Genomic DNA, 27,008 nt, shown 5'->3' on the forward strand with positions numbered 1-27,008 from the left:
ATCCTGACTTCTTACTTTCACATCCATCCCAATTCCTGACTCCATAACACTGATGAAGAATCCAAAGACATAAGCCTTATGCAACCAAAGATTCCTGTGACTAGGCGCCAACTACCACTAACTTCATAGCTGAAGCTACTTAAATATAATCCTTTATGAAAAATGTAGTGAAATGTTCGTACAGAGCCAGTCATACAGGCCATGTGACCATGGCTAAAAAGGGCGCCTTCTCTGGTATTTTTAGACCCCAGCATCACCAGAAACATCCCACTCTTTCTACTACCACTATTTCCACCACATGACTCCTCCAGAATGTGACTACTCTTAATTTGCATTAAGCAGCTCAGAGCAGTGCTCTACCTCCTATCACATGCCCAGCTGAGCTCTGCTTGGAGCTCTGCTGAAGGGACCAGTCACAAACGGTTTCCCAGGGGAACAGCAGTTCCCACACAGCATTCCAAGGACATAATATGCTTTAAAAAATGTGCGGCAGACATTTTCAGGAATTGTTCACAGCCACTTTGTAAGAGGGAGAGAGTACACACATGCAAGAAAGATGGTAAGCATCGGAGTGCTCAGAAACACGGAAAAGGACATTTCTCTATTGGTGATAATGCCTATTATATGACATTCAAACACCACAAGTGCCACTCAGCTGCTTGTAAGTCACAAAAGGTGAGTGAAAACACTTATCTCCGTTGTCGAATGGGAAAAGGAGGTGGAGAATCCTTCACACAAAGATCCACTTTGACTTAAAATACAGGGTAAGCAGTACTAGAAATCTCCATGCACAAACCCACCTATTAAGATTCTGAACAAACAGGGAGCCTCAATACCACAAGGCTCTGTTGTTAATATGTGGTTAGTTATGTCAAGGACACTAAACAAAGCTGCTTTTCAAGTGTCAGTTTGAGCTCTCCCAGTTTATAACCATGGGGACTCCTGGGTCACAACCCCAAACGGGCAGCCATTGTGCCGGAGAAAACAGCAGATGGGCCCCAGTGCAGACAGAGCCACTAGGAGACCAGGACTTCAGCCACCTGGGCTGAGTCTTAGCAAAATTCAGAAGTAGATGAGGTTTTACTGGGAGGTCTGTTTGTTCTGCTTCCCGCACCTCCTCTGTGCCTGCTTCCCCAGCTCTGAGGCTCCCCTGGAGCCTCCCTCCTCCCAGGCAAGCCCCACCCCTGACTCGGGTGCCCCATGAAAGCCTTCCCTCAGGACCCTGGTTCTGCCAGTCTAATAATCTACTTGATGCTGAGGCTCTGAGGGCTGCTGATAGATAAACCCATCTCCTTGCCAGATAAAAGATGCATTTTGTGCCAGATAAAGTTAGCGTTTGAACAACTGCCTTCAATGCCTCATCACCACTAGGCTGGGAGGTGAATGGTGGGCTGGGTAAGGAGGGACATAGTTTCTCCTCAAATGACGCAGCTTCCCTTCAATTAAAAATAGATACATATATATACATATATGTATATATACATATATACATATATCCAAAAAAAAAAAGATGCAGCTTCCGACTCCACCCTACAACAAGCCCAACCCTGTTTCTGCCCCCGTCCCCGTCGCACTGAGTTTGAAATAGTGTTTCCTGGATCCTTTGCTTCACTTCCCATTAGCAAGTTCTGAAAATTCTGTGACGGTGAGGAACAGAGGGTGAGGTCCTGTCCCAGTCGGCCATAAGCTGAGCTGTTCCGCAGCCCCGCCCTCTCTAGAGGACACTCTCCTCCCCCACTGCTAAGATAAAGACAACCTGCTGCTGCCTTTTAAGATCTTGTTTAAAACAAGCTGCTTTTCAGATGCCCTTGAGAGCAATTAATTCTCTCTGTCACTGCACTTCTACGGCACTCATCCTCCTGCCATCTTGAACCTCCCATCCCAGCCAGAGAGGCAAAGCACTGGCCTTGTCCAGGCAGCCAAAGGCCAATGCATCTCCCCCTCCTCTGAGAACCACGGAGAACTCCGAGCCTTCCTAAAAGGGGCTGCCAACTGTGCTGGAAACAGAACCATTGTCTGACGCCCGAGCACAATGAGCCCGTGAGTGAATGGATGTCCAGGCAGAGGAAACAGATGCCCGCTTCACCTCGCAACGGAGTCGAGGAAAACGAGAGACGACTGGCCTCGGAGAGCCTCTCCTAGCAAGTCAAAGGTGCACTAATGTTGGCCTCTCCCGCCAGCCCCGCCGAGAGCCCACATCGGTGCCTCCTCGCTTCTGAGTGCAAGTCATTGTATTTACTGCCATATTAAGCCGCTTTCAAGTTCTATAGGGCAAGAAGGGGTGAAAGCTGAAGGAAAGGGACCTGAATTTGCATTCAGTAGGAAATTAATGGAAATAGGAGTGAAAGAGCTTCTTCCGGAAAAAGTAGAAAACACACCGAGCCAGGCTTAAGAAATGATCCCTTCTCCATTCCCCCTGCCCCAGTCCATTTCAAGCCCATTGTCACTCAGTTGCTGCGACTGTCACAAAACCCTTCTTCCTGAACTGCAGTCCCTGCCCCAGGTTTTGTCTGGCTCCACTCTGTCCTTCACAGCATTTCCAGAGCTCTGGTCTTGGAAATAAATGCCATCATGTTGCTTCCATGTCGAGATGCCTGGCCAGCCCCTCCGCCTGCAGAGTGGAGGCTGAGTGTCTCCACCTGGCTCTAAACTCCTCGTCCGCCTTCATGTCCCTTTTTCATGACCCATTCCCATTTTCCCCTAAGAACCAGCCACCCTGAACTTCTTGCTTTGCCCCTGGAATAAATTAGGCTCATTCACAATTCTGAAGCCATTAGGATACCATCCTTTTGGCCTGAAATGCCTTTTTATGGCTGTGATGCAGCCCACACGCAATACCTCTTCTATGAAGTCATTTCAGAGTCCCTCCTTCTCCAGGTTGCCCCTGCGCACCTCTGTTCTCATCTGCAGCAGATTGTATTGTAATTTTCCATTCCTGTGTCTCCCCCACTCAACTCTGGACTCCTCCGAAGTAAGGATGGTGTCTTAGGATCATTGTATCTTCCCTGTCTATCTTGGAGTCTGGAATCAAGTAGATGCTCAGTGTTTACTGAATGAAGGAGGCTGGAGGAAAATCAGCCTTCTCCACTCTTAGATCTGGGACATCATCCACATACCCAGCCTGCCAGGGAGAGTGACTGCTGAACACCATGACCTTGACCTCACAACCACAACCACCCACTCCCATTCGATTCTCCCTCCTAATAGCTTCTCAATCTTTCACCTCCCACACAGCCCACTTGTGCCCTCCCCAGGACCCTTCTCCACACCTAGAATACCACCTCTCCATTCCTACAAAGGTGCTGAAAATTCACCTTCTTCTGTCAGACTTCTTTAAGCAATTGCACTCGGGGCTGGTCGTTCCCTTTGTCATGTCCCACCAGAGGAAGAGGCCTATTTCACACTGTATTATTCTACCCTTGGATTCTTGAAATCTTTTTATTCTCTTGGATGTGTATGTCACAGCTCACAGACGAGAACTCAGGCTCCCTAAAAGCATAAACTTCCACATCCTCCCAAAGCTTCCTGCCCACTGCATCGCAACAGGTGTCATCATGTTAAGGGGGAAGGAGAGTGAACACAAAACCATCTGTTCTTTACTTCATATTTAATTTGGAGACAATTATATGAATCACCAAAGGATACGCTGCAGTGTTGCACTTTTATATGGAGTATTTAATATTTTTGGACAATTCACAAGGCAGAAAGCTCTAAGGTCACTACGCTGTTAAGAGCCAAACTCGGAGTCTTTCCATACAAAGATCAAATCTTTGGAAAGACTATATGTAAATTTGGGACAAACAGAATTCCTTGTTCCCAGTTGTTTTTTATATACAACTTTGCAGGAAATGAAATATTCTTAGAGCCTGGACTCCAATTATGATGCCCAGGTGCCTAATGTAATTTGCAAAGTCCTTGCTCCAGTTCCCTGGGGTAGAGTCCATCTACTCTGGAGGACATTTAAAGGCCTTCATTTTCTTAGGAAAGTTCACTCTTTAATGTAAGAAGTTGTAAAAATCTGCTGGGCTTGAAGAAACAGACACCACAACAGCCCACCACCACCACTACCAAATAAAACCCCTACTGCGACCTCCCTGCCACTGGGAAGTCTGCTGGAGGGTTGGATGTCTATCAGTAACTCTCAGCAGGACACTTTTCTTTTTTCTAGACACAGCTGAACCTCTAGGAGGCTCCCATAATAGTTTATATTATATAGATAGTTCAGCTATGTTTTATTGCTAATACAGTCATCCAGTGTCAGCTCACTCCCTGCATGAGCTGAGTATACTATAGTGAATAAGGTGCATGGCATCCCTGACTCAAGGAGCTTGGATCTTTCCAAGAAGAGAAATTATTTAGGTGACCGCAAGTGTGATGAACATTATGGAAGAAATACGGACTATGTAAGTGCTATGGGCACACATAATAGAGAGAGAAACTAGTCTGGGGAGGGAATCAGGAAAGGCCTCTGGGAGTGTATCATTTTTAAATTGAGACCTAAGGATTAACAGAACATAGTCAAAGGAGGGGGAAGGGCCTAGAGAGAGGTTACATCTCATACCCAAAACCCCACAGCACAAACGGCAGAGCCAGGATGGAAACCCAGGCAGCCTGAATGCAGATGTATTAACCACTAGGCCCATGCGTGGGCTGGAGGTGTGGCAGGGGGTATGTCAGGAGAGACCTTGTAGGATTTTAGTCCTAGAGAAATGAAAAGGAACTGCAGAGTTGTAAGCCGGGAACTGGCATGATCATTCCTGTACCTTAAAAAAAAAAAAAAAAAAAAAAAAAAAAACAGGCTGCTACCTTGAGAATGGATTGGAAGAAGACAAAGGTGAGTTCAGAGAGACCACTGAGGAGGAGAGGGGATGGTGGCCAGGACCAGGTGGAAGCTGTGGTGGTGAAGCAAAGCTGATAGTCTCCAGGGATGCTCAGGTGGTTCAGGTAGTAGGAATGTCAGGACTGATACATTGACTGTATATAGCCAGAAGGCAGAAATTATCACTCAGCTAGATGTTCTCATATGCCTTAACTTAATATTTCCAGTAATTCTATATATTTATCTTAATTTTCTGCATAAAACAATGAAGATCTAAAGAAATGGTCATTTCAAAGTCAGAGAGGCTGTAAATGGTGAAGACAGGATTTGAAATGTATGTATATAGCTCTATCTTTCCTGCTGTTTGAGGGCACGGCCCATGTCTTGGTCATTTTGTATTCCAAGCTGGATGGGGCCCATGCCTGGCGCATGGCAGGGGCTCAATAAAGTACTGAACTAATGAGTAGGAGGAAGGGTGTCCGTGGGCTCCAGCTCTGCCCATGACGTTGCCTCTTAGGACATCATCAGACAGTGGCACGTCCCACTGTCCCCAAGCAGCACCATCAGAATTTTTTAGACCTACTAAACAAAGAGGTTCACCCCAAAGTACCCAGATGTCACCTTTCTTTGCCTGCCTATCAGGCCCCAGCTGTTGACACCTGCCCACTGGTCCTCTCTCACCTGACGATCTAGAATCCTGAGTCTGCACCTCAAAGCCTCATCAATTCCTTAAGTAAAAAAAAAAAAAAAATTAAGCCAAATTAAGCTGGACAGCTCAGGTATTATTTAAGTTCCTCCGAAGTCTTAATAAATTTCACAAATATTTAACAACGAAATTAATTTATGTAAAGATCTGCACATATTTGACAGACTTGAACCAATTTAATAAATCCTGTCCTGTTTTAATAAATGATGGATTAGGGTTATATTTCCTACAAACAGTAAATACATAAAGAAAATATTTGTTATGTGTGTATATATACTGTGCCTGCCTTTTCAAAGATCAAGAAAAGATTATCTTCGCCAAAAGGACTTTAAAGCATTGTGTTGTCTGTGTGTTTGTTGGGAGAAGAGAGCGAACTAACACATGCTCAGGCCCTCAGGCTGAAGATGACTTCTTGGACGAGATGGCATGCCAGAGACAACATCGAAAGCTCAGACTATGTAAAACTTGCGTAAAGACAAGAGTGGGAAAGGGTCTAGAGTACCTATATGCTCAATTTTTAAATAGGAAATGCCTCTGCCTCTCATTCTTTCTCCTTGCACTGCTTCCTGACTTTCTTCAATCAACGACATCCTATCCATTCTTCTTCAAGACTCAGCTCAGACTTCCGCTCTTGTGTGAACACTTCCTTAGCTTCATCTCCACCTTCAGGCAGAGGTAGCATTGACTGCCCTAGACTCTGATAGCAAACCCGTGAATATCTACAGAATAGCACTTATCCTACTGCAGTTATCAGTGTGCCAGTCTGTCTCCCTCACTGCTCTGTGAGTTCCTTCGTGGTGCCATCACCAACGACCCCCATTCTCTCAGCAAATATTTGTTGAGCAAGTTTGTGCTGGGTGATATGCTAGATAATGACCATGCAATGGAAAGAAAAGGACAGGCAGATGATTCTTGCCTTCATGAAGCTTATAGTTCAGCTGGGCATAGTGGACGTTGTTGGTGTCCCTCCCACATCCTTTCAGCATTTACCTCCATAGAAAGTAGGATTAGAGGTTGGGGGTGGAGATGGTAGAGGTTACTATTCTTAACATATATAGGACAAACAGGAGTGCCAGAGAATGATTTCCCCCACAAGCAGTCCTCAACCAATGATGGATGGAAAGTTTTTAGATAAATACCCCAGCCTCCTCCATCCTTCGCTGGGATAACACTGTGGCATGTTCTATATTGTTTCCCAGATCTCCCAGCAGGACTGAGCTCCAGCTGCCCAGAGCAGTACCTAGCTTGAAAACATTCCCTTTATGGGTTTCCTTTCCTTTCCTATCTCACATCCCCAATTGTTCTCAGATTTTCCTGGGATCATCTTGCAAATTAACTATTCACAACTGAATTCTTTCTTTGGGGTCTGCTTCTGGGAAAACTCAGATCAAGACACTGGAGAAGAAACAATTAAGTAAGAGATTGTGTGGTCCCCACCTCCGGGTATCCACACTCTTGTGTAATCCTCAACCTTTGAATGCGGGCTTGTGGGCTGGACTTATTGACTCGTTTTTAGTGAACAGAATATGGTTCATGTGATGGGATGTCACCTCTGAGATCAGGCTATAAAAACACAGTGGCTTCCATTGCCGGTTTTCTCTCTCTCTCTTGCTCGCTCTCTCTAGGGAAAGACAGCTGCCATATTGTGAAGCAGCACTGGGGAGAGGACCACATAGTGAGGAACTGAGGCTTGCCAGCAACCACATCAATGAGCTTAGAAGCAGATCTTCTGAGACCTGCCAACCAACAAGTGAGTGAGCTTGGAAGCAGACCATTGCCCATTCAGGACTTGAGATGACTGCAGCCCCAGCCAACACCTTGACTGCAACCTCCCGAAAGATGCTGAGCAGCACCTAGATTCCTTACCTATTGGAGATAATAAATGTTTGTTGTTTTCATCTGCTAAGTTTGGGGTAATTTGTTATGCAGCAGTAGATAACTACTAGAAGTGATATGATAGAGTTCTAGGAAGATGGTGATATAATTACATCATGGGCTGTCTTCCTCCTTTTATTAATTCTCTCCCTGAAGCAATTCAGTTAGTGTAAAAGAAAATCTTATAGAACCACTGAAAAGAAAAAAGGGGTTTCACCTACGTATCTAAAAATTTGGGTTCCTATGAAGACAGGATCCTAAAAATAAGGAGGAAAGATTGCCACTGGCCTATCCTGCCTACACCTGGAAGAGACCCTTCTTCTATGTCAGCTTTGCAGAGCCCCTGCCCACACTCTCACTGCACTTCAGTAAAGCCTTAGACTCTGCCAGGCAAGCAGCTATAGAAAAATGGGTTAAACAATGCAAAGGAGAAGTTCCCAAAGCCACCCTCCTTCTATATGATGTTTTGTTTGCATCCAATAACTCCACAGATGCCTTCTCACTCGCCAGGAGTCACTCTTTATTTAGGAGCCACATCCATTGTGAACACAATACCTGTAGAGATGCTGATAGGGGCCAGAAAGAGTTGCCACAACTGCCCTTAATTGGGCCTGATGCCCTTCCAATAGCTTCCAACTTAGATTTTAAAAATTTTTTGAAAGACACAAACTACCAAGGCTCACTCGAGAAGAAATGGAACTCCCATTCATTGCTGATAGGAATACAAAACGTATAACCTCTTTGAAAAATATTTTGGCAGTTTCTTACAAAACTAAATATGCACTTACTGTATGGCCAATCAAATACGAAACTTCATACACACGAGTTGTACATGAATTTCCATAGCATTTTTATTTATGACCTCCAAAACCTGGGTTAGGGAAGGAGTGTCCGTCAACTGGTGAATAGATAAACAAATTGTGCTACATCCCAAAAAAGAATACTGCTCAGCTATAAAAAAGAACTATTGATACATGCAACAACATGGATGAATCTCAAAAGCATTATGCTAAGTGAAATATGTCAGACACCAGAGAGTACAGAATAATTCCATTTATAGGAAATTCTAGAAAAAGCAAAGTTAAAATGATGGAAAACAAGTCAGTGATTGCCAAGGGTTAAGATAAAAGAAAGGAATTAACTACGAACTGGCAAAAGGGAACTCTGTGGGATGATAGAAATATTCCATATGACGATTACAGTGATGATTACACAACTGTATACATTTGCCAAGTCTTGAATTATATAATTAGAAATGATAAACTTTATTGTATGCAAATTTTGCTTCAAGGAAACACATTTTTTAAAATAACATCAGGTTTCTATTTTTTATAGAATAGGGACAATCTGAGAAGAGGAGAGTTATTGGAATTCTTTTCAAATCACAAAAATAATAACTCAATGGAGGAAGTGAATCACAGAATTCATGTTAACGAAAGCTGATGTGATTTAAAAGACTGTCTTGAGAAATTCATCCAAAATACAAGGCAAAAGACAAAGTATTGGGATTTAAGAGAGAAATGGTAGGACTCATGGAGGATAGAGCCAAGAGAACCAATATCAATACAAAAAGATGTCTAAAAGAAAAAGAATGTGGTGGATGAGAGAGAATAATAATGAATTGTTCCATAGATAAGGTTGGGTCAGTGGACTTCTCTTACATAAAAAAGGATTGATTCTAGCTCCATTCATAGTCATAAAAAAGTTTACTTAATTGAATACCAGAATACAAAGAATAAATCTCTAGAAAAGAATGTTTTATGAATTCCGTTTCTTCTAATTGGATGTGGCATCTATTTTGATTGGTAAATATTCATGCTGCACTGGTGTTTCATATCTCACTGTTTCATATTTTTAACATCATCTCTGCCAACAAAAACTTCATATCCTGAATATATGGATAACTCCTATAAATTAATAAGAAATAAAGAGCCCAACAGAAAATGGGCAAAGGGTGTGAACAGGCATGTAACAAACGAGAAAATGGCCAATAACTATGAAAAATATTCTGCCTCAGTAGTAATCAGAGAGACGCCGTTTAAAAAAGCAAATGAAACAAACAAACAAGCACAATTAATGAGATGCTAGTTCCCATCCTTAAAACTGACAAAAATTTAAAAATCTGGCCACACCAATTGTTGGTAAGAATATGGAAAAATTAAAACCTCATATGTTCCTTGTGTATACTGACACAATTACATTGAAAAGTAATTTAGCAATATCTAGTAAAACTGAAAAAATCCTACACATCCTATAACTCAGAAATTCCACTCCCAGTTTCATGCACTAGAGAAGCTCTTTCACACAAGCACAATGAGACACTAAAGCTTTTGTACATAAGAACAACAAATTAGAAATAATTTAAATGCATAGGGAAATAAATATAAAATGTGTAATATATTCATATGATAGGATACTATAATTAAAATGAGTAAGTATATCTATATGCATTAACATGGGTATATCTTTAAAAACACATAGATTGAGTGGGGGGAAGGTCTTAAAATGTAATGTACAGTATGAGATCTTTTAAGTAATATTTAAATGAACAAAACATTACTTTGTGCTCTCAGTGAATACAGGTAGTAAATATATAACAGTCTAGGCTGAATACACACTAAATTCATGATAATTGTTCCCTTTGAGGAGGGACAGAAGGGAATTGGATTAGAGATGGAAATCAAGGAGATTCAAGCTTCATCTGTGATATTTTATTTGTTTAAGAACAAATCTGTCATAGACTAAGACAAAATATTTGCAAAAGACATGTCTAATAAAGAACTGTTATCCAAAATATAGAAAGAACACAACAGTAAGAAAACAACTAGATTAAAAAAATGGGCAAAAGACTTATACAGACACCTCATCAAAGCATATATACAGATGGCAAATAAGCAAAAGAAAAGATGTCCAACATCGTACATCATTAGGGAATTTCAAATTAAAATGAGATGCCACTACATACCTATTAGAATGGCCAAAATCCAAATCACTGACAATAGCAAATGCTGGCAAGGATGTGGAGCAACAGGAATTCTCATTCATTGATGGTGGGAATGAAAAACGGTACAGCCACTTTGGAAGACAGTTTGACAGTTTCTTACAAAACATCCTTTTACCATATGATCCAGCAATCAAGATCCTTGATATTTACCCAAATATAGTTAAAAACTTATGCCCACACAAAACAAATACACATGGATGTTTATAGCAGCATACTCATAATTGCCAAAACTTGGAAGCAACCAAGATGTCCTTGCGTAGATGAATGGATAGATAAACTGGAATATTATTCGGGGCTATCAATCTATAAAAAGACATGAAGGAATCTTAAGTTACTTTAACCTATTACTCAGTGCAAGAAACAAATCTGAAAAGGCTACATGCCATCTGATTCCAACTATAAGACATTCTGTAAAAGGCAAAATTTATGGAGACAGTAAAAAAATCAGTGTTTCCCAGGGATGAGGGAGGAAGGAGGAATGACTAGGCAGAGCACAGAGGATTTTCAGGGCAGTGAAACTTTGTGTAATACTAAAATGGTGGATATATTCATACTTTTATCCAAACCCATAGAATGTACACCACCAAAAGTGAACCCTAATGTAAACTATGGACTTTGGGTGATAATGTGTCAAAGTAGTTCATGGATTGTAACAACTGTACCACTCTGGTGGGGATGTTGATGTCACCATCAACATGGAGGCTGTGCGTTATATGAGGGCCAGGCAACAGTGGGAGTGGGGGAGGGGTAATTTAGGAACTCTCTTTACTTTCTGCTCAATTTTTCTATGTCCTAAAATTTCTCTTAAAAGTAAAGTCAGGCTTCCCTGGTGGCACAGTGGTTAAGAATCCGCCTGCCAATGCAGGGGACACGGGTTCGAGCCCTGGTCCGGGAAGATCCCACATGCCGTGGAGCAACTAAGGCCGTGCACCACAACAACTGAGCCTGCGCTCTAGAGCCCACGTGCCACAACTACTGAAGCCCGTGTGCCTAGAGCCCGTGCTCTGCAACAAGAGAAGCCACTGCAGTGAGAAGCCTGGGCACCGCAACGAAGAGTAGCCCCCGCTCACCACAACTAGAGAAAGCCCGCGCGCAGCAACGAAGACCCAATGCAGCCAAAAATAAATAAATAAATTTATTTTTTAAAAAAAAGTAAAGTCTTAATTTTTAAAAAAAATCTCAGGTACACATGAAAAATTTAACATTTGTTCATTTGGGGTGGTGAGTATCTAGGTTTTATTACATTCTCTTTTATAATTTTATTTTTGTTTGTTTATTTTTAATTTTCAAAAAAACATTTGGAAGAAAAAGTGATCAGAAATATATATTGGAAATTATAAACTAAAGAAAATAAAGATGAATATTTAATAGTGATGAAAGGTACAATCCACAAAGAAGATAAAATCATCATAAATATTTACATTTCAAAAATATCAGAGAAATTTATAAAGTAAAATCTATTATATAAACACAAAGAAGCACTGAGAAAGCCTCAGTAATAGTGGAGATTTCCCCTTGCCTTCCAAAAAATCAATGGGTGAAATATATAACAAATAGGGATATGGCAGATATGAAAAACCACTGCAGGCCCAATTTAATAAATGTGCTTTGAACTTTTAAAAATATAAAACATATTGCATAGTTTGAATTACATATTTGAAATTCTTTTCAAATATCCTTGGATGATTTTTTTAATTGGGTTTATATTAGACCACAAAAAAATTTGAAATACTTAGAAAATAGAAATATGACAAGCCTACTGTCCTGGCCCTATGCTAGTTCACATTCTGAAGGAGTCAAGCTATCAGGGAAGGGCCCCCCTTGCCAATCTCAGCACCAGGAAGTCCCTCAGCACAACCCTCAGATCTTACCCCAGGGGCAGGGTCTCAACCACCCATCCTATAGGGTTGCCAAAGATGCCTGGAGCAACTGTGTCCCTCTCTGGAAATTCCCCTTCTGAGGAGGACAAAGAAGGGGCTAAGCTGAATGGAGAAAACCCACAAGCTGAATTCTTCTTGACCTAATTTACGTCAGTCACAAATTATAGCCTCTAAACCCTTTCTTTTAGAGCAATTTGCATCGATTCTTTATAATATAAACACATAAATTTCCCATCATATTAGTTGGACTTCTGGAGTAAAAGAGGTGAATGAAAAAAGAATACAAAGGGGCACAGTTAGAGAAGAGAGGAAGGTAAGGAACTGGTGAACGTCAAAAGCCAAAGGGACGTCCTATCAGCAAAGCATATGCCTCAGGCTTCCTAGACAAAGTTTTTCTCTGGCTAATTTAACACATGTGAGCTGGGTTTGCTACCATTACAAGCACTACACGTCAGGTTTCCACTGCCATACGTGAAACCCCAGAACAGACTAGGTCTGCACCCTCTCATAAACCTGAGTCAAAATAAATGGGAAGATTTATAAAGGGGAGGTGCCATTCTTCAGCTACATTGGTTTAAAGATGGTGAAATAAATGAGTTAAACCGTTCGCTCAGAGTGTTTCTTGAAGCAAATCTAATGTGCAGTTTCGTCACCCGATGTGACTTTAACTCCTCAGTAAATCAGAAAGCTTAACAAATATTAAGATGGCAAAGATTCCCTGTGTGGGACGGATTTGCTCTTTCATCCATTATCATTTAGGAAACCAAGGGCTCCAGAAGAAAGCAGCCAGAGGGTCACGTGACAAACGGGGGCCTCTGAGAGGCAATGGAAGCAGAGGCCAAGTCCCCGCCAAGGACTTCAAGGTGAACGTTGATCTCTCCCATCCTCCAAGAAGATTTACAACTGCAGAAGTTTCCAAAAAGTGAGGTCTGCTCCTTAACTCTTGACACTTCCTCAAAGCTGACCAGTGACACCCCTCACCAGCTACAGGAAAACAATGCGAGTATTGCCTTGGGACCCCCCAAATCCCTGGGAATAGGCCATGTGGGAGAAGACACCCCCAAGCATGCGGTTCTGAGAGACTGATTTACGAGACCCCCCAAGTTCCATCCAAAAAGAGCCAATGAATAGGAGGGCAAAATCCAACAGCCTCACCCCCTTTTTTCAGTCACACACAAAGCCAACACCAGAGGCCAGAGATGGCCATTCACCCATGAAATACCTAGAACCCCAACTCTGGAGCTGGAAATACGTAGCAATTGTCCCATCCTGGGGACTCAAACAGTGACTATGGACCCCTGGACCATGTCCTTGTGGGCCTCGGGGACCATCAAAGGGACTTAGGGAGAAACAGGTAAAGAGGGGCCAGTGGGGTTCCTCGCTTGATTCCAGCAAAGCAGCTCTACCGGTACATACTCTATCCAATGACATTTGGCATAAGATATCTTGGGAGAAGAAGGGCTGCCTCTGCTTATCTTATAGATGACAAAACTGAGGTGCAGACAGGAGAACAGAAGCGCACAGCACTTAGCCAAGCTGTAGGAGTTTTACTGCCATAGGAGTTCAAAGAAAGAAAAAATGATGAGATGCCCAGGGGCTCCTGAAGGCCCTCTCAGTTCATATGCCTTTAAAAGGGGAGATGAGCAAAGAAAAGTCACGATTCTGCATCCCCAAGGTAGGGCAGTGTCTATGATAGAAAAATTGCACCGAAGTTTGTGAGTGGTGAAGGGGACACATGGCAGAAATCGTCTCCAGCTCAAAGGCATCACATGCCTGCCTCACAGGCCCCTACAGTGCAGAGGTTAAGTTCACCCAAGACCATGGGAACCTGTGCTTCCACGAGGTACCCGTCCAATAAAACGGCCAATCAGATACCTCTCCTCTGAATCACTCCCTCCGCCAGCACAGCTACGACCAGAATTGATGCTCAGAACAGAACTGCTCCTCCTAGCATCCGGGGAGCCCCAGTTACAGGAGACATTTTGGGTGATAAGGCTTAGAGGCCTCCGCTGTTTCTCAGAGCACAGGAAGAAACTTCCTCGTGTATCCAGGCATTTGCCTTGACTGAGTTAAAAGGGAAAGAAGGGAGAAAGAAAAGAGTTGTAGAGGTTTATGTTGAATTTCGTCCTGATACCGAACCAAAATGATCTCTTTCTCTAAATTGTGAATTTTTAAGGTATTAGCCTCTGTTGTTATTTGTCTGGGAGTCCATAATAGTCCCATTTTATTAGATCCAAATTTCCTATTTAGACAAGAGAGCCTAAGAGCCTCTTCAGAACAAGTAAATAATATGCATTTTCTAAAGTAATTTGCAGAAAAATATGCGCTTTGCTCAGATTACCAAAAGGATAAATTCACTAAGAAGATGATGATGTTGCTTAATAACTTCAAAATGAAGTATTTCTGCACGCAAACTGAAATACTACCGTATCCTGGAAAGGTCCCCTTCAGCCTGCTTGGTAAATTATAGCTCATTTTACTACCCTCCATATGCCATTTCAGATGGCTTTGAAAAAGCAGCTGAGAGAAAGCCATCTTCAAACCTGCACGCACTGTTTTTCAGCAATAGAGTTTTCCCTGTCCCTCTCCCACACCCATAATCAACCACATGAAATATCCTTGCGTGCACGGTCAGAAACAGCCTTCAGGAAGGGATTGGAGCACTTGTCCGCTGCAAGCTCCAGGCCCCGTCTGCAGACTGTCTCCAAGCTCAGCTCTGTTTGGGGTGGGACCTAGCAGAGGAGAGCCCTGCTAGCAGCTGAATCCCCCCAGCACCAGCCAACAGACCATTAGGAGCAGTTGCTGCATCCACCCTGAGCCCAATAACAGTTGGGCTAAAATTAGCCAGAGGGCCGGGGCAGACTGCCTGGAAGGAGACTGAGCGGTGGAGAGGGAGAGGTGAGAACAGCCTGGAAGACCAACCTTGGAGAAGCAGCCGGGGTCTCTCCTGACTCTGTCTGAAGAAAGGAGGGGGAGGTGCTGGATTCTCAGATGGGGGCTGGATGGCAGCTGCCTCAGAACCTCAGGACTTCAGGTCAGTTACTCCCTCACTCCTCACTCAGATCCAGTTCTATGTCTCCTCTCTGAGATGCCCTTCCCACTCCTCGCTGCTAAACCCTGTCTGTCTAATCCTTCAGAACTCTCCTAAATTAACTATGAAAATTCCCCTACATTAATCCTGGTCAGTTTTTTTGTTTGTTTGTTTTTGTTTTTTTATAAATATATTTATTTTTATTTTTGGCTGCGTTGGGTCTTCTTTGCTGCACGCGGGCTTTCTCTAGTTGCGGTGAGCGGGGGCTACTCTTCCCTGCGGTGCGCGGGCTTCTCATTGCGGTGGCTTCTCTTGTTGCAAAGCACAGGCTCTAGGCGTGGGGGCTTCAGTAGCTGTGGCACGTGGGCTCAGTAGTTGTGGCTCGCGGGCTCTAGAGTGCAGGCTCAGTAGTGGTGGCGCAGGGGCTTAGTTGCTCCGCGGCATGTGGGATCTTCCCAGACCAGGGCTCGAACCCGTGTCCCCTGCATTGGCAGGCGGATTCTTAACCACCGTGCCACAAAGGAAGACCCTGGTCAGTTTTAGATTTCACTTTTTTAGGCCATAGTCTAAACTAGTCAAATAGAACAGATGATTAAAACCCTGAAGTGGTACATCTCAATCAAATTTGGACCTGTGCATATATTCCCAGACTATTGGTTTTGGAGGTGGGAGGATACATCTTTCAGAGCTGGGAATTTACCCTACTCCTTCCCTTAGATCTCTGGGATTCAGTTTTCCTCTTAGGAATTTGCTTAAAGCAAAGTAAGGATCCTAACCGCGTGTCTCTTTGCAAGAGGTTTACTGCTTTCAACAAACAAGCAGATCTGGGTGCCAACTTGTAGTGACTTCAACAGACTGTCACAGCTCCACTGCGATGGTCTAGAGTACATCTTCCCACTCCATTCTCCACCCCCCCCCCATAGGCAAGGAAGGGAAGCCAGGGGCTAGGGTGAGGGGAAGCATTTGTACCCTCTACTGGGATCCATTTTATGGTTAATGCAAGTCTGAAAGGTCCTTGGCCACTATCCAATGATGCAGACTTTTTCACCAGGTGCTGATTGGTGAATCGGTAATCAATGAGAGATTGGCTGGCACTGACTGCTGCTGTTGCCAGGCTGATCACTGTCACAGTTAGACAAGGGAGGCTGACCTTCAACTTTAACTGTAACTTGCCCAGTATTTCTTGGTTCTGTGCACTACAGTCATTTTCCTGGTTACAAAAGCAGAGCACATGTTCCATCCTAGGCATTTAAAACTCTGAAGATACCTCCCAAAGCCAAGTTCATTAGGAAAGGTGTCCAGATTGCCATGCTGATATTTTGAAGAAGATAGCATTCGAGAGGGTATATAAATTCTGATGTATTCTCTAAGGAAGAGGTCACAGAACTTTAGAGTCACATCTTGATGTGGTCTGTAAAAACGACTTCTAGTTAAAAATACTTAGGATTTCTTTGGAATGGGTATCCTTTATGCTTTCTTATAAACATCTATTTTTTCCATTACACTGTGTGCTCCCCTAGGAAAGGAATCATGTTTATTTCTTCCACAGCCAGCCCACTACACACCCGCCCTATGGATCAGAATCCAGAGCACCTTATAGATGGGTGCTCCAAACAGACTACTGACACTTGATGGGGTTTTCCAGCTCTTGAATTTGGTACACTTTCCATCTCATAAACACATGCCCACACAAAACCAAAAGCCCAAAAAAACTGACTGTAGATAAGGACACCCATTGCCAGACATCAAGCATCACTAATTTCCCAAAGCCTCTCAGGCTCCATCAGAAGGCCAGCAGAGTCACAATGGCTACTTAATGATAAAACCCTTCCAGGTGCTTTCATATTAACATGGTCCAATGTAATATCAAGCTGAGAAGAATAAAGGTTAATATATTCTATTATTCCCAATTGTCATAAAAATTTTACCTAACAATATGGTTCATTAAATGCTGAATCTAACAATTATGTTCACCATAATAGAAATTATTCAGACAGATATGATCTGAATACTTGTGATTTATTAATTTAGACACAAATTTAGTTAGCAATTGATTTCAGTTGTGTCTCCCCCGAACAATAAGTTTTGTGGAAAAGCATGATGGAAAAAAAATGTCAACTAAGAAATATCAGGTAACAACAAAGGAAATAACCACTCTAGTTTCAGAAATGCTATTATGGCTTTCCCCTGAAACAATAACAACAAAAACGATTCCAGGCAGCTTGAAGAGGTGACTCTTTTCCATCCAATCAGAAACACTGCTCCTGACCTGAGGGGTAATGACATCCCAGTGAGTTGTACAGCTGCTGTGATGCAGACTCACTCATGGAGCAGAGGGGATGTTACAGCCCCAGGTTGTTCTGGATCCACTGGAAACCCCATCTCCAGCTCCAGGTCTAAATGGAGAATAATTGCTATGGCTTCCATCTCTGGTTCCCTGGGGTCCTGGAGAAAACTCAGTGCTACCCCTCACCATCTCCACAAGTTTCTGCTATGTCATACTTGGAACCAAACTTTTGCATTCCTTCTTTGGTATCAAACACAAAAGGATGCTACCCATAATCCAAAAGAAAAATGCAGAGAGAGAAATATAGAGAATTCTTTGTTTTTAAAAAGGAAAAATGTAATTTTTCTTTCAGTGGTCCTTTAATCAATTCTCCACACCCAACTCCATTCCTATCCCAACTAGATCTGACAGACCAGTGGCAATTTTCCATTTAGAAAAAGGAAACAGTTGGCTTCTCACGATGCTCCAAGAGTTGGGGTAAGGGGATGACAGGGCAGGGAGGATGGGAGGAAGAAGAGGAAGGAAATGGAGGAGATGTCTTCCACCTCTTCACTCCTCCTTCCATTGGAAGAGTGAAGGATCCAGGGGCCACAAACTTAACTGGCTTCCCTCCTACTGGTTCCATGCTTTGGGCCATCAAAGATTGTTAACTAGGGCTTCCCTGGTGGCGTGGTGGTTGAGAGGCCGCCTGCCGATGCAGGGGACACGGGTTCGTGCCCTGGTCCGGGAGGATCCAACATGCCGCAGAGCGGCTGGGCCCATGAGACATGACGCTGAGCCTGCGCGTCCAGAGCCTGTGCTCCAGAGGCCACAGCAGTGAGAGGTCCATGTACCGCAAAAAAAAAAAAAAAGATTGTTAACTATATTCCGTTAACAAATACCTATATTAATAATAGAAGTAGACATTTGGGACCCTGCATTTAATCTTTTTACATTCAGATTTTGATCCCTTAATATAATTCTCCACTAAAAGAAATCCAGGCTTCTTGGTGGACTGGCTGATTCTAGGTCTAGGGTGTGAAATATACAAGATAATAAGCCTGGAACATGGAGTCATACCAGGCAACCAGCAAGACTACCAGGTCTTGTCAAAAGGACTCAGGTGCCAAACTAAAGGGGCTCCAACTGAAAACAGCTGGAACGACTTTATTGAAACCCACCAAATACATTATAAATCCATGATTTCCTAATGATACAAAACAACAACAACAACAAACCTCATTGGTCATCTTTGGAGAATAGAAGAAAATCAACTCATCACTTGAACACTGGTACATAAAGGGAAAGAATCAAGCATTTATCTGGCTTCTCTGTAACTCAAAGTCAACAGATAATTGGTGAGAAGTTTCTCTATATAGAAGTATTCCAGCTGACCAAAAAAAGGAGGAATAGTAAAATTTCCATATCACTATTTTTTGACTCTAATTAAAGTAATGAAACTAGGCAATGCTCTTCAATGGTTGCTGACATTACAAAAGGAAAGATGACCAGACATTATGTGCCTCTGGGAGGATGTACAGAACATCTATAAAGTATCTTCTATAAAGTTTCCTTGCAAATACATTGAATCTGGTTGCAGCAGACTGAATGTTTGTGTCCCCCCAAAATCCACGTGCTGAAACCCTGATTCCCCGATGGGATGATGTTTGGAGGTGGAGTTTGGGGGAGGTAATCAAGTCATGAAAGTAGAGTTCTCATGGATGGGATTAGTGCCCTTATAAAAAGAAGCCAGAGAGCCAGCCAGCTCTTTCTGCCAAGTGAGGATAAAGCAAGAAGTCAGCAGTCTGCAATTCAGAAAAGGGCCTTCACCATAACCCAACCATGCTGGCACCCTGATCTCAGACTTCCAGCCTCCAGAACTATGAGAACTCAATTCCATTGCTTATGAACCACCCAGTGCTCTATTTTTTATAGCACTTTGAACTAAGACACTGATCAAGCTTCTAAATCTAGTTACCAGTTTATAGGACATACTGGAGGCAGAAGAACATGTTCAATGATAGCACACAAACGCATCTAGCAAAATTAAGAATGTAGAAACTTTACAAGGACAAATCACCTGTTATTCTTTTAACCCATAAGTCACAAGGAAAACTGAAAACAAAATAACCACAAAAAGAGGAATGGGGAGACCAATGGATTGAAAGAGACTTTTTTTGAGCCGTATTAATCAAGTGCAGTGTGTGGACTTTAGATACAAAGTCCCTCAAACAAACCAACCTAAAGAAAAAGCTATGAAATAGGGATTCCCTGGTGGTCCAGTGGTTGGGACTTCGCCTTCCAATGCAGGGGGTGTGGGTTCAGTCCCTGGTCAGGGAGCTGATATCCCCCATGCCTCGGGGCCAAAAAACCAAAACATAAGCAATATTGTAACAAATTCAATAAAGACTTTAAAAATAGTTCATGTCAAAAAAATTTTTAAAAAAAAGCTATGAAATAACCAGGGAAATTTGAACGCAGATTGGACATTTGATGATATTAAGGAATTGTTATTTTCAAGTGTAATAATGGTAATGTAGTTATGTGGGCTTTTTTAATAAAAGAGCTTTAGTCTTATACAGACACAAACATACTGAAATATTTACTGGTGAAGTGACATTGGTTTGCCAAAAATTCGTTCAGATTTTTCCATAAGATGCGTCCAAAAATCTGAACGAACTTTTTGGCCAGCCTCATATGATGCAGAACCGGGGCTGGGGTCAGGTCCTCAGGTGATGCAAAGGCAGGGTCAGCACCTGAGGCAAAGCGCCCATCAATGCTGCACCCTAGACACCTCACTTGCCTCTCCCTAGTCCTGGCCCTCATGTGATGTCTGTAATTTGCTTCAAAATAATCCAATATTAGGGACAGAATAGCGGGTGGGAATATAAATGAAACGATTTGAAACGTTCTATAACAAAAAATATAATTTTTAAAAATCCTTAAAATTGATCATGCTAGTTTTTTAAATGTTTAAGCTGACAGTAAACTTTGAAATAACTGACAGTAATTACTGTTTTCAAACGTACTGCCACTCAGCACTAGACTGCGAGCTCTTTCACATCACAGCTTATTCAGCTTTGATTGATTGACTCAAAAACACATATGGCATATCTCTGAGAGCCAAGCTCTGTGCTAGGAGCTGAAGATGCAACATTGAACAAGAAAGTCCCTACCCACAGGATGCTTACACTCTAGCAAAGGATGACACCACAGAAAAACAAACTGACACAGAAGGGAGGGGTTGCTAAGACAGAAAATCACAAAAGGGGATGTATTTGAGGACAGGAGGCTAGAGAAGGCATCTCTGAGGTGGGGCTGCTTGAGCTGAAGCCTAAAGGAAAAGAAGGAGTCACCACATGAGGAGAGATGGGAGAACCCCAGACGGAGGCAGCAGGAACCCACAACAGAGGTCCTGAGTCAAGAAACACCTGGTATGTTCAAGAAAACAAAAGAAGACAGGTGGGGCTGTCACATAATCAGCAAGGGGCAGGGAGGAGCAGATGAGGTTGAAGAGACAGGCACAGGCTATGTCATTTAAGTCTTTATAGCCATAATAAGATGTTTGCTTGTTTGTTTGTTTGTTTGTTTGTATGGTACTCGGGCCTCTCACTGTTGCGGCCTCTCCCGTTGTGGGGCACAGGCTCTGGACGCGCAGGCTCAGCAGCCATGGCTCACGGGCCCAGCCGCTCCGCGGCATGTGGGATCTTCCCGGACCGGGGCTCGAACCCGTGTCCCCTGAATCGGCAGGCGGACTCTCAACCACTGCGCCACCAGGGAAGCCCTGTTTGTTTGTTTTTTAATCTTATATCCACTATAACAGTCGGAGTGTCTGGAGCATAATGAACTCAATGTACTGATCTAAATTAACTCCTTCTATATTTGGAAAGTTGCTCGGTTGGAACCTCAGACACAGCCTCTTTATGGATTAATTCTTCAATCTGTATTAACCCCAGTTCTGTTGATTTCTCAAGTCTCTATTTACTTCAGGAAACCTATTGAAACTGGCCTATTTAACTCCTTCACTGCTTCAGCACAGGTTTGGCTGAGAATGAAATGACAATGAGTCTGAAAATCCTTCATGCTTTTCCACAGCTTGAAGTGAGTTGCAAGGTGGAATTAATTGGGGTTGGCAGGACTGGAAATTGGACATAGCCTCTTAGTTCCAGGGGCATGAACCCTTCCCAGTTTGGCTTCCTAATTTGGTTTGAAATAAATTTCTGGAATGTCAAACATGCCCATATTCAAAGGTAAGTGTATATGTATATTCCAAAGCCAAATAAAAATGTCTTTTGGATTATCTGCCACTTTCTATTACTGGTGATACAATTCCCCTCATTTGGTGCCTATGATCAAGAATTAACATTACACCTCCAATACAAAAGAGTGGGAAAGGTAACAGAGAGGAGAGGCTTTCAAAATAGCCTGAAATAGAAGCAATTTGTCTATATCTAATTTGTTGGGTAAAAGGACTTTCACCTATTAAGAGAACAAGGGAATCTAGTTTGAGGTCTTGAAAGAGAGAACAAATGGAAGGTTCTTTTTCTTCATAATTGTTCACATTTAATGCCATTACAAGGGCACATTAGCTATTCCAACTGAAAGCAATTTAGTGAAAATGTACGCATCTTGGTGGCATAGATATGTTAATGCTGGACATGAAATATAAACCTTTAGGGAACTGAATACTAAAGAGGGCACGAAGGGGCTTTGTTCACCAACTCACCTGGAGTTGGGCTCCAGAGAAGAATAACCTGGAATACATTCTCCCTTCCTGCAACCTACAGGCTGTGGATGTAGGGAGCACAGGGAGATGGAGATGGGAAGAGGACCAGCTGCGATCTCCATGGTCTGAAACCGCCACAGAAGGGAGCAGATCCCGCCACCTGGAATTTAACCCCTGTCTTCAACCCCAATCTATGACTTCATAGGCCTTAAAAAATGTAAAATCCATTTTTAACAAGTCTTCCCTGATGAACCCCATCCAGATCGGTCACTCTCCTTGGGTTCCATCTACATTTGCACGTGTTGATGGGTTGCTCCAAAGAACACACAATTTACCAATACCTTGTTCCAGGTCATTTCATATGAATATTTTTGTGTTCATTTGAGAAATCAGGTGCCTGGAACTTTTCCTTCTCATTTGGGAATTCAGGTATAAAGTCAATTTTCTATAACTGTTCGTGGCATTATTCCCAGAAGGGGAACTATTGGATGACATTTCCATCAGAGATGAAAACTGACCAGCCATTTTATTTAAACACTGTTTGGTAACTGGAATTCCAATTCAGTTGGTATAATTTGTATTGATTCCTCCCATATGTTCCTTCACCAATTCCCAGTATCTCCACTTCCTTCTACTGCCCCTTTATCAGTAGGCTCTAGACACACAGACATCTGCCTGGAGGCAATCAATTCTGCTGCCAATATGGAATTTCACACTCACACACACAGAAGTAAAAGCAAAAGTCTAAAAGAGACTAGTAAAAAGAAAATAGAGAAAGATAGGTTTTGACTCATTTCCTTAAGGCTCTCGGGCCTGCTTTCTATTAAATTTGTGTACTGATTTCTTCCGGTCTGTAGACAGGACATGTGGTCATTTATTTTCATGGCTCACTGAGCATCTTTTCATATGAAACCAATGACCTGTCTGTTAAGAGAAAAACAGAGCCCCTTCAGCAGTCTCCTCGTTACATCCTTACCTCTCCCCCAAAACCTTGGGAGAAAGGATCCTAAGACTATGAACCAAAAAAACAGTGTTGCTGATGCCACACATAACGTAAGGGTGACACTAGGCCTTACCTGGAGCAGATTCCAAGGCTTAGAGCATCTTGAAAAGCTGACTGTGATTTTAGCATCTATTCATTTCTCCACGTGAAGAAGCAGGAAACATGTACAACCAGAATCAGAATAAATAATATTGACTTGTCCCTTCCTTCTCTTTCCCATACTTCTGGTGCCACCTTGAACTCCATCTCCTCAGTAAGGGCTCCTCTGGCAACCCCAGGACTGATAAGCCTTCACTCCTGACCACACCTAGAGCTCTCTGTCTGGAGCATGCTCCTCGTGTGCCAGGTCTTGTCACCAGACTGTGTACTTTGAGGCGACAGACAGTCTCATTCAGTTTTTATTCCCACAATTACCAAAATAGCACCAATAAATATTTTTTCAATAAATACTTATCTGTCTAAAACCTTAACTTTCAAAGGACCAGATCTTTGTTACTTATTTTGTGAGATATCTCAAAGTAGAACTAAATAAAAACTATTACGTAAGAATTAATGAACAGTTTCTCTAGACAGGAAGCGAGAAGTTAGAATTTAAGTTAGGTGGAGTTTGGGAGGAGGGGAGTGAGAGAGCAAAGAGAATACAGAAATCCATCCTAGTCTTCCCCCTTCCAACCTCTGGACATTCTCCTACTCTAAGCCTGACTCCAAGCCCCTATCAAAGCAAAAGATTTCTTCTTCCTCTAAGAAGAGAGATGATGGTCCCTAAGGTATGACTTCAATGTAGGCAGTGGTAGCATGAGGATGGTGGTAGAAGGAAGGGTAGGGATTGAACTCTGGGAATCATTTGCTGTCAGAGTGGATGGGACCTAAGAGATTCTCTTAGTCCAACTTCCATATTTAACAGATGAGAAAAATGAAAATCAGAGAGGATATATGACTGACTCTAAATTATAGAGTTGATCCTGGGCAAAACAGGGATTAGTATACAGGTTTTCTGAACCCCTGGTCCTATATTTTGAACGAAGTCAGTCAACTATATCTCTTTAATAAAAATGATATTAATAATGGAAGCAAACATCTAGAATTAATCTCTTAAAAGCTGGAGACTCACTGAGTTTTTTAAAGCTACTTATAACCTATCTATGAGAGATACAAATAGAGTGACCTACGAAAGTTATAATAAAGGGATGATAATATAGAGTGTTAGCAAGAATGTGAAGGACACTACTGATGGGAGGGCAAATGGGCACAGTCACTTCAGAGAACTAGTTAAAATATCTGGCAAAGTTGAAGATGCAGATTCCCTTTAACCTAGTGATTCCACTTCTAGGTATAGAAACTCTCATACATGTGCAAGAGAAAAAAATGCTCATTGATGGGGCTTCCCTGGTGGCGCAGTGGTTGAGAGTCCGCCTGCTGATGCAGGGGACGCAGGTTCGTGCCCCGGTCCGGGAGGATCCCACATGCCACGGAGCGGCTGGGCCCATGAGCCATGGCCGCTGAGCCTGTGTGTCCGGGGCCTGTGCTCCGCAATGGGAGAGGCCACAGCAGTGAGAGGCCCGCCTACAGCAAAAAAAAAAAAAAACATGCTCATGGATGTAAATGACATTAGAAATAACAACCAAAAAATAGTCCTGTTAGAGATCAGATTCCCCAGGATACAGGCTCTGAGATGAAAGTCCCTGTGCAGGAGCAGCTCTCTTGGAAGCCAATACCTGTGAGACACTGACGCAAGGAGGACTGGGCAGGGGACAAAGCTGAACAGCACTGCAGCAGTAACGGAGGTCTCAGCCATTTCTACAGAGAACTTTGGATCTGAGACTGCCCCTCAAAGTTGTACCAAATTGAGGCAAGAAGTTCAGGCCTTTGTAACCCTCATCAACTAGTCACTGGATGTGAGCTGCCCTGGGAACCTAAGAAGGGGTGTGACTTTGGGTCAGTAGCTCCCTTGGCTGAAGGCAATGACTATAGAAGGACTCAGCTATGACCCATCAGCAGCCAACATTCGCTGCACCGGGGAGAATGCGTGTCTCGGTCCTAAAGAAAGAACTAGGTGACACACCACAGTGTCCACTATAACATGCCTCCACCCAAAAAATATGCAGCCAGAAATTTAAACACATTTCTGAAAAAAATATTGGATTAAAAAAGAAGTAGGGGACAATCGAAGATGGCAGTGTGGGAAGACACCTAGTTAGCATCTCCCCACAACTAGGGTGCCTGCCGGCCACTGGTGGGGGACCCTGATGCCCAATGAGACAGGAGGAACCCCAAAGTGAACCAGTAGGATGTGGGGGGACAGAGGGGGGAGGAGAAGTGGAGGCCAGACACTATCAGTGCCCCTGAGGCCGGAAAGATCAGGAGAGGTTAAGCAGGAGGGGCCCCCTAGGACAAGCAGGACAGGAGCGGAGGGCATTTACCCCACTCACTCAGGCATGGGGAGCCTGCTGAGTTCCCAGGCTGCTCTCCTACCCCCAAGGCCACCCCTCCCCCAGCCACATTGGTCTTGGGGGCATAGGAAGGAGGCCGAGGGGAGCTCAGGAGAGGCAGGTGGGAGGGGCCTTCCAGGACCAGAGGAGCAGGAGAGGAGAAGAGGGCATATGCCCCGCCCACTCGAGTCCAGGAAGCCTGCTGGGCTCCCAGGTGAGGTCCCCCTCTGAGACCAGGGGTGGGGGGCACGTCTGGCCCCTTCTGTTTCTTGTGCCTAAGCCTCAGTCCCCACAGCCCCCAGGGCCTATTCCAGCTCTGTGGGTCCTAAGCATAGGTGCTCCCACCGCCCAAACCTCACCCTTGCTTAGGTCCCGCCCTCCACAGCCAAGGCCTTTTCCCCCTTTTATTTATTTATTTATTTATTTTTCTCTTTTCCCTCCTCCTCTTTTTTTACTATTGTGGTATTGTTATACCTTCCGGTTGTTGATTAATCTATATTTTTATTTTTATATTCTTCCTAGCATATCTGTTAGTCTCCTAGTCTAATTTTATTTTTTACTTTGTTTTTGTTTGTTTGTTTGTTTTGGTTGGCTTTTCTTTACCACCACAGGTGGCTTGCAGGATCTTGGTTCCAAAGCCCTGGGTTGGGCTGAAGCGCCGTGGTGGGAGCTCTGAGTCCAAACCACTGGACTAACAGAGAACCTCAGACCCCAGGGAATATTCATTGGAGTGAGATCTCACGGAGGTCCTCATCTCAGTACCAAGACCCAGCTCTACCCAGTAGCCTACAAACCCAAGAGTTGGAAACCTCAGGCCAAACAACCAGTAAGACAGGAACACAATCTCACTCATAAAAAAAAAAGAGATGGCAAAAAAATATATCAAAGATGTAGGAGCAAGGTAAAAACCTATAAGACCAAATAAATGAAGAGGATATAGGCAATCTACCTGAAAAAGAATTCATAGTAATGATAGTAAAGATGATCCAGAATCTTGGAAATAGAATGGAGGCATGGACAGAGAAAATACAAGAAATGTTTAACAAAGATCTAGAAGAACTAAAGAACAAAACAGAGATGAACAACATAATAACTGAAATGAAAAATACACTAGAAGGAATCAATAACAGAATAACTGAGGCAGAAGAACAAACAAGTGAGCTGGAAGACAAGATGGTGGAAATAACTTCCAAGGAGCAAAATAAAGGAAAAAGAATAAAAAGAATTGAAGACAATCTCAGAGACCTCTGGAACAACAATAAATGCACC

This window comes from Delphinus delphis, chromosome 1, assembly GCF_949987515.2.
Source record: "Delphinus delphis chromosome 1, mDelDel1.2, whole genome shotgun sequence".
Taxonomy (NCBI): Eukaryota; Metazoa; Chordata; class Mammalia; order Artiodactyla; family Delphinidae; genus Delphinus; species Delphinus delphis.